This window comes from Macaca nemestrina, chromosome 1, assembly GCF_043159975.1.
Source record: "Macaca nemestrina isolate mMacNem1 chromosome 1, mMacNem.hap1, whole genome shotgun sequence".
In the NCBI taxonomy this organism is placed as follows: domain Eukaryota; kingdom Metazoa; phylum Chordata; class Mammalia; order Primates; family Cercopithecidae; genus Macaca; species Macaca nemestrina.
The window spans coordinates 123,605,832-123,616,291 of NC_092125.1; the positions used below are offsets into that span (position 1 = coordinate 123,605,832).

At 43.5% G+C, this 10,460-nt stretch overlaps 1 long non-coding RNA gene across 4 annotated transcripts in view; it reads right to left on the bottom strand.

Annotated features, from left to right (window-relative positions):
* The window catches only part of LOC139364243 (uncharacterized), a 40,243-nt gene extending 29,870 nt beyond the window's left edge, over window positions 1-10,373 (bottom strand). For all 4 annotated transcript variants that reach the window (XR_011625769.1, XR_011625754.1, XR_011625744.1 and 1 more), the window contains exon 1: window positions 9,893-10,373. This is a non-coding gene — a long non-coding RNA (uncharacterized lncRNA). The remainder of the gene's footprint in view (window positions 1-9,892) is intronic.
* Between the last annotated feature and the right edge of the window lie 87 nt (window positions 10,374-10,460).

Here is a 10,460-nt window from a genome sequence, read left to right on the forward strand (position 1 = left end):
CCCCCGTACTTTAAACCCATATTTTAAACTCCATATTTTAAACCCTGACTGAGGACCTGTGGGCAGGAAAAGAAAACCCACACCCAGATTAGACATCCATCACTGTGAGAATGAACTACTGAACCCCTCAGAAGTAGAAGAGACCTAGTGCTGTCAACTTGTCACCAAGCAGCCAGTTGGTCTCCTCAATAGTGCCATATTGGGGACTGTGCATTAGTCTTTGATGCTGACAGTAAAGATCATCAGTAGCTAAATCAGCCTTGGAAAGTTGAAGCCCATACATAGCCTCTATCCCTGCCACTGTGGCCACTCCGTTTATGTGATGGTATTAGTTTCCTAGCGCTGCCATAACAAAGTACCACAAACGTGGTGGCTTAAACAACAGAAATGTATTGTCTCATAGTTCTGAGGCTAGATGTCTGAGATCACGGTGTCAGCAATGTTGGTTCCCACTGAGAGCTATGAAGGAGAATCTGTTCCATGCCTCTCTCTTAGCTTCTGTTGTGTTACCCTGATCTCTGCCTCATTTTCACATAGTGTTCATGCTGTGTATGTCTTCACATGGCCATCTGCTTATAACAACACTAGTTAGAGTGAATTAGGGCTCTACCCTACTCCAGTATAAACTCATCTTTACTAATTACATGTGCAACAATCCTGTTTCCAAATAAGGTCAATCTGAGCTACTGGAGGTTAGGTCTTCAATGTATGAATTGAGTAGGGGGCAACTGATATGATTTGGTTGTGTCCCCACCCAAATCTCATCTTGAATTGTAGCTCCCATAATTCCCGTGTGTGGAGGGAAGAACTTGGTGGGAGGTAATTGAATCATGGGGGTGGGTCTTTCCCATGATAGTGAATAAGTCTCACAAGGTCTGATGGTTTTATAAAGGGGAGTTCCCCTGCATATGCCCTCTTGCTTGCTGCCATGTATTAAGATGTGCTTTTGCTTCTCCTTTGGCTTCTGCCATGATTGTGAGGCCTCCCCAGTCATGTGGAGCTGTGAATCCATTAAACCTCTTTCCTTTATAAATTACCCAGTCTTGGGTATGTCTTTTTTTTTTTTTTTTTTTTTTTTGAGACAGAATCTTGCTCTGTCACCAAGGCTGGAGTGCAGTGGTGTGTTGCTCACTGCAACCTCTGCCTCCTGGGTTCAAGCAATTCTCTGCCTCAGCCTCCCAAGTAGCTGGGATTACAAGTGCCTGCCACCACATCCAGCTAATTTTTGTAGTTTTAGTAGAGATGGGGTTTCACCATGTTGGCCAGGCTGATCTCGAACTCCTGACCTCATGACCCACCCACCTCGGCCTCCCAAAGTGCTGGGATTACAGGCGTGAGCCACTGTGCCCAGCCTCGGGTATGTCTTTATTAGCAGCGTGAGAACAGACTAATACAGTAAATTGGTACTGGTAGAGTGGGGTGTTGCTGTAAACATACCCAAAAATGTGGAAGCAACTTTGGAACTGGGAAACAGGCAGAGGGTGGAATGGTTTGGAGGGCTCAGAAGAAGATAGGAAAATGTGGGAAAGTTTGGCACTTTCTAGAGACTTGTAGAATGGCTTTGACCAAAATGTTGATAATGATATGGACAACAAAGTCCAGGCTGAGATGGTCTCGGGTGGAGATGGGAAACTTGTTGGGAACTGAAGTAAAGGTCACTCTTGCTATACAAAGAGACTGGTGGTATTTCACCCCTGCCCTAGAGATCTGCAGAACTTTGAACTTGAGAGAAATGATTTAGGTATCTGCCAGAAGAAATTACTAAGTGGAAAAGCCTTCAAGAGGAATCAGGGCATGAAAGTTCAGAAAATGTATAGCCCGATGATGCAACAGAAAAGAAAAACGCGTTTTCTAAGGAGAAATTCAATCCAGCTGCAGAAATTTGCAAAAGTAATGAGGGGCCAAATGTTAATCACCAAGACAATGGGGAAAATGTCTCCAGGGAATGTCAGAGGTCTTCACCTCAGCCCCTCTTATCACAGGCCTGGAGGCCTAGGAGGGAAAAGTGGTTTCAAGGGCTGGGTCCAGGGCCTTGCTGCTTTGTGCAGTCTCGGGACTTGGTACCCTGTGTCCTATCTGGGGATAAAAGGGGCCAAAACAGAGCTCAGGCCATTGCTTCAGAGAGTGCAAGCCCCAAGCCTTGGCAGCTTCCACATGGTGTTGAGCCTGCAGGTGCACAGAAGAATTGTGGTTTGGGAACCTCTCCCTAGATTTCAGAGTATGTATGGAAATACCTGGATACTCAGGCACAAGTTTGCTGCAGGAGCAGGGCCCTCATGGAAAACTCTGCTAGAGCAGTGCACAAGGGAATTGTGAGGTCAAAGCCCCCACACAGAGTCCCCAGTGGGACACTGCCTGTTGGAGCTGTGAGAAGACCACCATCCTCCAGACCCCAGAATGGTAGGTCCGCTGACAGCTTGCACTGTGTGCCCAGGAAAGTCGCAGACACTCAACGCCAGTCCATGAAAGCAGCCAGGAGCGGGGCTGTACCCTGCAAAGCCATAGGGGCAGAGCTGCCCAAGGCTGTGGGAGCCTACCTCTTGCATCACCATAACCTGGATGTGAGACAAGGAGTCAAAGATCATTTTGGAGCTTTAACATGTGGCTGCCCCGCTGGATTTTTGACTTGCATGGGGTCTGTAGCTCCTTTGTTTTGGCCAATTTCTCCCATTTGGAATTGGTGTATTTACCCAATGCCTGTACTCCTATTGTACCTAGGAAGTAACTAACTTGCTTTTGATTTTACAGGCTTATAGTGGGAAGGGACTTGCCTTGTCTCCGATGAGACTTTGGACTGTGGACTTCTGAGTGAATGCTGAAATGAGTTAAGACTTTGGGGAACTGTTGGGAAGGCATGACTGGTTTTGAAATGTGAGGACATAAAATTTGGGAGGGGCTGGGGCAGAATGAAATGCTTTGGCTCTGAACCCACCCAAATCTCATCTTGAATTTTGCTCCCATAATTCCCACGTGTCACAGGAGGGACCCGGTGGGAGATAACTGACTCATGGGGGTGGGTCTTTCCCATGATAGTAAGTCGTGTGATAGTGAATAACTCTCACTGGTTTTAAAAAGGTCTGGTTTTATAAAGGGGAGTTTCCCTGCACACACACTCTTGCCTGCCGCCATGTAAGATGTGCTTTTGCTTCTCCTTTGACTTCCACCACGGTTGTAAGGCCTCCCCAGCCTTGTGGAACTGTGAGTCCATTAAACCTTTCCTTTATAAATTACCCAGTCTCAGGTATGTCTAATAAGCAGCATGTGAACAAATACAGCAATTTAGCCCATAACAGTGTCCATAATACTAGTTCCAAGGTGGCCAATGATTGAGCCTAGTAATGTCAACTGACTCATTTTGCCCACTTGATTGTTTAATGCCTCTTCTTTTGTAGATACATGATATAAAAACTTCATACCTCATGACTGCTTCTGGATACTCATTCACATGACTCTATCCCAGACACATGACTCTATCCTAGACCTCCTTGTCTTTGATTTTTCAGTCCTTTGCCTTCCAGACCCCCTGTGAAAAGGGCCAGACCATTGGCTTCTGCCCAATTAAAGTCTGAAAGTTGGTAGGCTTGAGACCCAAGAAGAGCTGATGTTCCAGTCCCAGTCCAAAGGCCAGAAAAGACCAATGTCTCAGCTCAAGTAGTCAGGTAGGAGAGTTCCCTCTTAGCTTTTTTATTCTATTCGGGTTTTCAATTGATTAGATGAGGCTCACTCACATTTGGGAGGGCAATCTGTTTCGCTCAGTCTACCAATTCAAATGTTAACCTTATCCAGAAACACCTTCACAGACAAGCCTAGAATATTTGATCAAATATCTGGGTACCCTATAGTGAAGCTGATAAAAAATTAATCATCACAAACTCCAAATTGCATCTTTCCATGTCTGATAGCTACAATTATAACAGAGTCTACAGAAATATATGACTCAAGTAGGGAATGGCCCCTACCATACATCAGAAAAAATTCAGACATTTCTACTTTGCTACTCTTCCCAGATCTTGCTGCTTTTACTGGTAATTGGACCTTCTGGATTCTGATGACTAAGCACTACCATCTGGCCTCTATTACTTGGGAGTTGCGGTGATATAATTCTCAGTTATTAATAAGCCCAACTCAGTGACTGCTTCTCCAATTGTCAGTCCGGGACTATAGAAAACTCTTTGGTGATGCTGCTGTTCCTCATAACAGAGCACTTCTGATGGCCTTGGTGAATGGTGCATCTTCTCGACCCTTCTGTGGACCATAATCCTCTAAAGGGTCTTCTGTTCTCACATGATACATCAATTGAAAACACTCACTTCCCCCATATGGTAGAAGAATGAATTTTTTAATTATTTTAAATTATTTTTAAATTCATTCTTCTACCATATGCCAGGGTAACTCATTTTTACTTTGCTGAGCATTGGCCATCACTTGTTCCAGATTTCTTTTTTTTTTTTTTTTTTTGAGATGGAGTCTCGCTCTGTAGCCCGGGCTGGAGTGCAGTGGCCGGATCTCAGCTCACTGCAAGCTCCGCCTCCCGGGTTTAGGCCATTCTCCTGCCTCAGCCTCCGGAGTAGCTGGGACTACAGGCGCCCGCCACCTCGCCCGGCTAGTTTTTTGTATTTTTAGTAGAGACGGGGTTTCACGGTGTTAGCCAGGATGGTCTCGATCTCCTGACCTCGTGATCCGCCCGTCTCGGCCTCCCAAAGTGCTGGGATTACAGGCTTGAGCCACCGCGCCCGGCCCTTGTTCCAGATTTCTAAGAATTCCCCAAAAGCGACTTTATCTCTGAGTCTTTGCTAGGGTGTTAAATTCTGTGTCTCAAGAAGTGCCCCCAAGTCAATGAATCTTGATTATTGTTTTATATTTTAGTACCCTTGATCAAGCAACCTCAAAATCCAATCCCTGAGTACTCCCCTGGCTTGTCTGCATACGCTAATTAATTCTTATTGTCTTTCCTCCTTTGTCAGGCCCAGCATGTTCCTAGCTGGGATATGCTAGTATTCACCTCTAGTTCTTGGCCTGGAGAGGCTAGGAGAGGAAGTTGGGGCAACTCCTGTGTTTCTTTGTGGGAGAGTAGCTCTGCAGTTATCTTTCAGTTTGGAGGAAGAAGTAACTCTTAATATAGAGGGGCAGACCACTTCTGCAAGTTTTGAAAGTATACAGAGGTCTGCAGAGCAAACATCCATACGGATGTCCACCCAGATGTCCCATCCTTTGTTTCAATCTCTGGCTTTCCCATTAAGGACCCTGACCTCTTTGGCTGCACATTTAAATGTGTCTGGAATATGTGACCCTATCATGTCTGAAGTCTGTCACTCATCCATGTTAGCTTTTTCATTGCAAAAAATAAATGACTCTTTGTAGGCTACTAAAGAGACCCTCTGTCTTTCGCATTTGGCCATTAACCAAGTGGAGCTTTGTTTTCTCATCCCTCTTCAGAGTATCGCTATAACTTAGCAGTATCCAGGCATCTCCACTGTCCTTGTAGGCCTTGTTCCCCCATATAGTTCAAATGCCTGAAATTGTATCTGCAAGGTCTTTAACTTCACTGGGATATTTTCCCAGGTCACCATTGATGAAAATCTTTAGCAACTGGGTCGCCACCTTGTGCTAGGAACTACCCAAGCTCCTATGCTGTGCAGGATGGCATCCTCTTTGCCCAACTAGTGAGTGAGTCAGTCCTGAAATCCCATCTTATGTCTTCCAGGATCACCCTTAGCGCCATCTGTGTTAGTTTGTGTCCTCTGAGAAGCAAAAGCCAAAGTGAGATTTGACATGTGTATTAGTTTCCGAGGGTTGCCATAACAAACTACCACAGACTGAGTGACTTAAACAACAGAAATGTATTTCCTCACAGTTCTGGAGGCTAGTAGTCCAAGATCAACATGTCAGCAGGTCTGGCTTCTTCTGAACCTCTCTCCTTGGTTTACAGATGGCCACCTTCTTGTTGTGTCTTCACGTGGCCGTTTCTCTTGTGCGCACCTGCCCCTGGTGTCTGTGTATCCAAATTTCCTCTTCTTATAAAGCCACCAGTCAGGACTGGATTAGGGCCCACCCTAACAGCCTCACTGAACTTGAGCACTTCCTTAAAGGTCCTAGCTTAGTCACATTCTGAGATACTGGGGGTTAAGGCTTTAACATCTGAATTTGGGGGAAGACACAATTCAGCCCATAAAAACATGTAAGAGATTAATTGGCAGAAACGTCTATAAGGATAAAAGGGATGAGAGCAGGAGAAGGTGGGAGATGCTACAGACTGTGCTATAAGTCTGGCACCTATGAAGGAGACAGAATAAAAAGGATTGCACAGGCAGGGTCTCAAGCTGCAGCTCAGTTCTAAGAAAGTTTCAGCTAGGCTGATGGGGGGGTCTATAAGCCAAAGTTTCCCGTTAGAGGAGTACCAAATTATGCAGCAATGGGCCTGCATTAGTACTCTTGCCATGCTAAGTCATTGGCCTGAACTGTTCAATTTCTATTTCTTCAGGGGTTTGCAAGAATCAAAGCTAGCTAAAGCTCTCTATATCCTTGAGTTAAAAACCTTTGTTATTTAAAAATACGCTACAAAATGACTGAAGTAAAAAATGATACACAGGGAAGCAGCCAAATCTAAAATGTCTTTTTATGTAAACAAATTGTAGTTACTAGAGATAAATGTGGATAAATGGATTTGGGGAATGTAATATTTAGAAAGAGAAAAGGGACCTAAATTTATTTGGAATTACTTTTTAAATTCTCCACATATTTTCTGCCTCACCCAGGAATGTCTGACACAATATGATGTTTGCTACATATATGATGTTTGCTAACAAATGTGAGTATTTTCAACATTTATCAGGCTATTAACTTTAACAAACTACTACACTTACTTCCAGTGGAATGACAAAGCTTCTAATCTACAATTGAAAAGTATCTTTACTGCAATACAGTTTATTTCATCTGTAAAATAATCATGGCAGCTTTCAATTAGGGATGATTTTTCTTTCTTTGCAAAAATGTGCAAAATAGTACCAAAATATCTGAGAACTCTCACTCTATGGGTGAACGCAGAACTTTTATTAATGTCTAAATAACTTACATTTCTCCAATGAGGAACAGTCCTTCTCATCTCTCAGTATTAATATTTCACCTAACAAGGTGTAGCCAACAAACTTTTGTCTATTTTATTTAAGAAATAAAAAACTACAGTACTTAAAAACATTTTAAAGTGGCTATTTGAAATTCTGAATTTTCTACTTACTCTACTTCTCCAAGTCACACATATATTAATGTCTATGGAACTAGTATGCTTATAGCAATCAATCAATCAACCCACCCTTATCTGGAGGTCATTATCCTCAGCAAACTAATGTAGGAACAGAAACCAAATACCACATGTTCTCACTTACAAGTGGGAGCTGAATGATGAGAACACATGGACACATGGAGGGAAACAACGCATACTTGGGCCTACTGGAGGGCAGAAGGTGGCAGGAGGGAGGGGATCAGGAGAAATGACTGGTGGATACTAGGCTTGATACCTGGGTGACGAAATGGTGTGTACAGCAGATCCCCATGGCACACGTTTACCTATGTAACAAACCTGCACATCCTGCATATACACCCTGGACTCAAAATAAAAGTTAAAAAAATACATACTTATTTACCAAACAAATGTATCTAGAGCATATGCCAGGTGCTAGGCTGAACAAGACAGAATACTGACCCTCAAATGAATCACATTTTCATTATCTTCCTTCTTCCTCCCTTTAACTTAAAAAATTATTTCTGTTGTGGTAAAATATCATAACATAAAACTTACCATTTTAACCACTTTTAAGTATACAATTCAGTGACATTAAGTACGTTCACATTGTAGTGTAACCATCACCACAATCCATCTCCAGAACTTCATCATCATCCCAAACTGAAATGCTGTATCCATTAAACCCATTAACTCCTCATTCCCCTCTTCCTCCAGCCCTAGATAACCACTATTCTACTTTCTGTCTCTATGAATTTGACAATTATAGGTACCTAACATAAGTAGAATCATATAATATTTGTCTTTTTGTGTCTGCGATTTCACTTAGCATTAGGTCTTCAAGTCTAATCCAAGTTGGAGCATGTATCAGAATTTCATTCCTTTTTAAAGAGTGAACAATATTCCTTTGTGCATACACACATTTTAACTTCAATTACTTTTAAACAGCTAATTTCTCATTTTCTTTCTTTCAAAGAGACATTATGTTAGCTGTTAGATTTTTACAATGCACTCTCTTCGGAGAAAAGATTTTCCTTCCTATCCACAATTACCTGCGGCTCCCATTCATTTATGTTATATACAGCACAAACACATTTACCCAGAGGAGAGTCTACATTCAAGAACATTTCGTAAGTCTTTCACTACTGTCTCTGACATTGGTAGGGGCTGCAGAGCACCATGCAACCCTGGGTGCTCAGGAAATATTATACTTAAGTACCTTTGTAGTGAAAGAACTCCTTTTTTTTTTTTTTGAGATGGAGTCTCACTCCATCTGTCACTCAGGCTGGAATGCAGTGGTGAGATCTTGGCTCACCGCAACCTCTGCCTCCCAAGTTCAAGCAACTCTCTGCCTCAGCCTCCCGAGTAGCTGGGATCACAGGCACCCACCACCATGCCCGGCTAATTTTTGTATTTTTAGTAGAGACAGGGTTTCACCATCTTGGCCAGGCTGGTCTTGAACTCCTGACCTCATGATCCACCCGCCTCGGCCTCCCAAAGTGCTGGGATTACGGGCATGAGACCCCGCGCCTGGCCATAAAAGAACTTCTAAAGAGCAGCTGTAGTCAATTTACAACCAAGACTTTTCCATAGAACATAACTGATAAGGCGAAAACAAAACAAAAAAAAGCCTGTCAGAAAACTGACAAGAAAGCTAAAAATTACCATTCTTTTCTCAGAAATCTAACAGATCCCTGAGGATTGCTACTTGGAGTTTTTCCTCAGTTTTATTAGTGCTAAACATCTGATTGGCCAGGGATGACCAAACTAAATTCCTACTGAATCCATGAAGGAAGTCAGAAAATAACGGGTGGGGAAAACAGATGTTGGCTAATACTCAAAAGGCATATTTTTACATTTCCTAGACCTTTGAAATGCCTTGGTGACTTACAAACCTAATCTAGGACCAAGAATGAACTTTACTGGAGAGATACAGGCCTTCAGAGGTTAAGGACTCGACCAGTGGTATCACATTAATAACTGGAAATGAGATGCTGCCATTTCCCTTTCTAGCATAAATGACTTCTTTCCCCCGACTCCAGCTTTATTAAGGTGTAAGAGACAAATAGAAATTGTTCATGTTTATAGTATACAACGTGACGTTTTGATATACATATACATATACACACACTGCGAATAATGAAGCTAATCAACATAATCCATCACCTCACATACTTTGCTGTGGTGAGAACATTTAAGGTGTACCCTCTTCACAATTTCAAGTACACAATACATGATTATTAACTATAGAACTCATCCACCTTGTCTGACTGAAACTTTGTATCATTTGACCAATATTTCCCTCTATTCCCCACCCCCGTGCCAAGAGTTCGTACTTGCCTTTCTTGAACAAATACTTCAATTATAGTGTTATTTCGAAGCTGTAAAGTTGCTCCTTAAGCAACTTATTGAAGGGAAGCAAGAAGCGTCGATAAAGAAAGCGCTCTTTTTTTTTTTTTTTTTTCCGGATAGGTTTGGGCTGTTGCCCAGGTTGCAGTGCAATGGCACGATGTGGGCTCACAGAAAACACTTATTTTTTTTAACAAATAACAGAAAAAGCAGTGAATATTTTGAAGTCGGATCCTGAACTCTAGGTTATTCAGGTCTGAAACCTGTACTAGGTGGAGGGGTGCAAGAAAGGGTTGATAAAATTACCTTAACCATATGGAAACTTGAAGACTTTCTTACGTACTAACCCCTCGCCCCCTGCTTTTCTCAATAAACGAGCCAAACTGGCTGAAGCTAAGGGACTAGTCCGCGGCGCCGGCTCAGACCCACTGTAGCGGACCCGTTGCCGCCCAAAGTCCTGGAGCCTTCGACCGGGCAAGGAGAACACCGCGGAGGAACCCTAAGAGAGGGAACCCTGCGAAGAGAAAGAAGGTGGGGGGCCTTGCAGGAAACCGGGCCAAAGTACTCTAGCTGGGATTACGGGAGCCGGCGAGGGACCTATTAAGTCAGGGTTCAGACAGCCCAGCTCTGCGTGCAAGCCCTTTCAATTGCCAGTCTTGGGGCGGGCTCACACCTTCTCTAAAAGGCTAACTCACTACACGCCTCGGGTTCCAATCGTCCCTAGCAACCACCCGAGATTTAAGGCGGAAGTACCTCACTGGTCCTCCTCCTCCGGACCAACCATGCCCTGGCGAGGAAGCGCGTTGGCCCAATCACCTCAGCGGGAACTACTATTAGCCAATAGGAAGCAGGCACAGGAAGGCGGGCTAAAGAG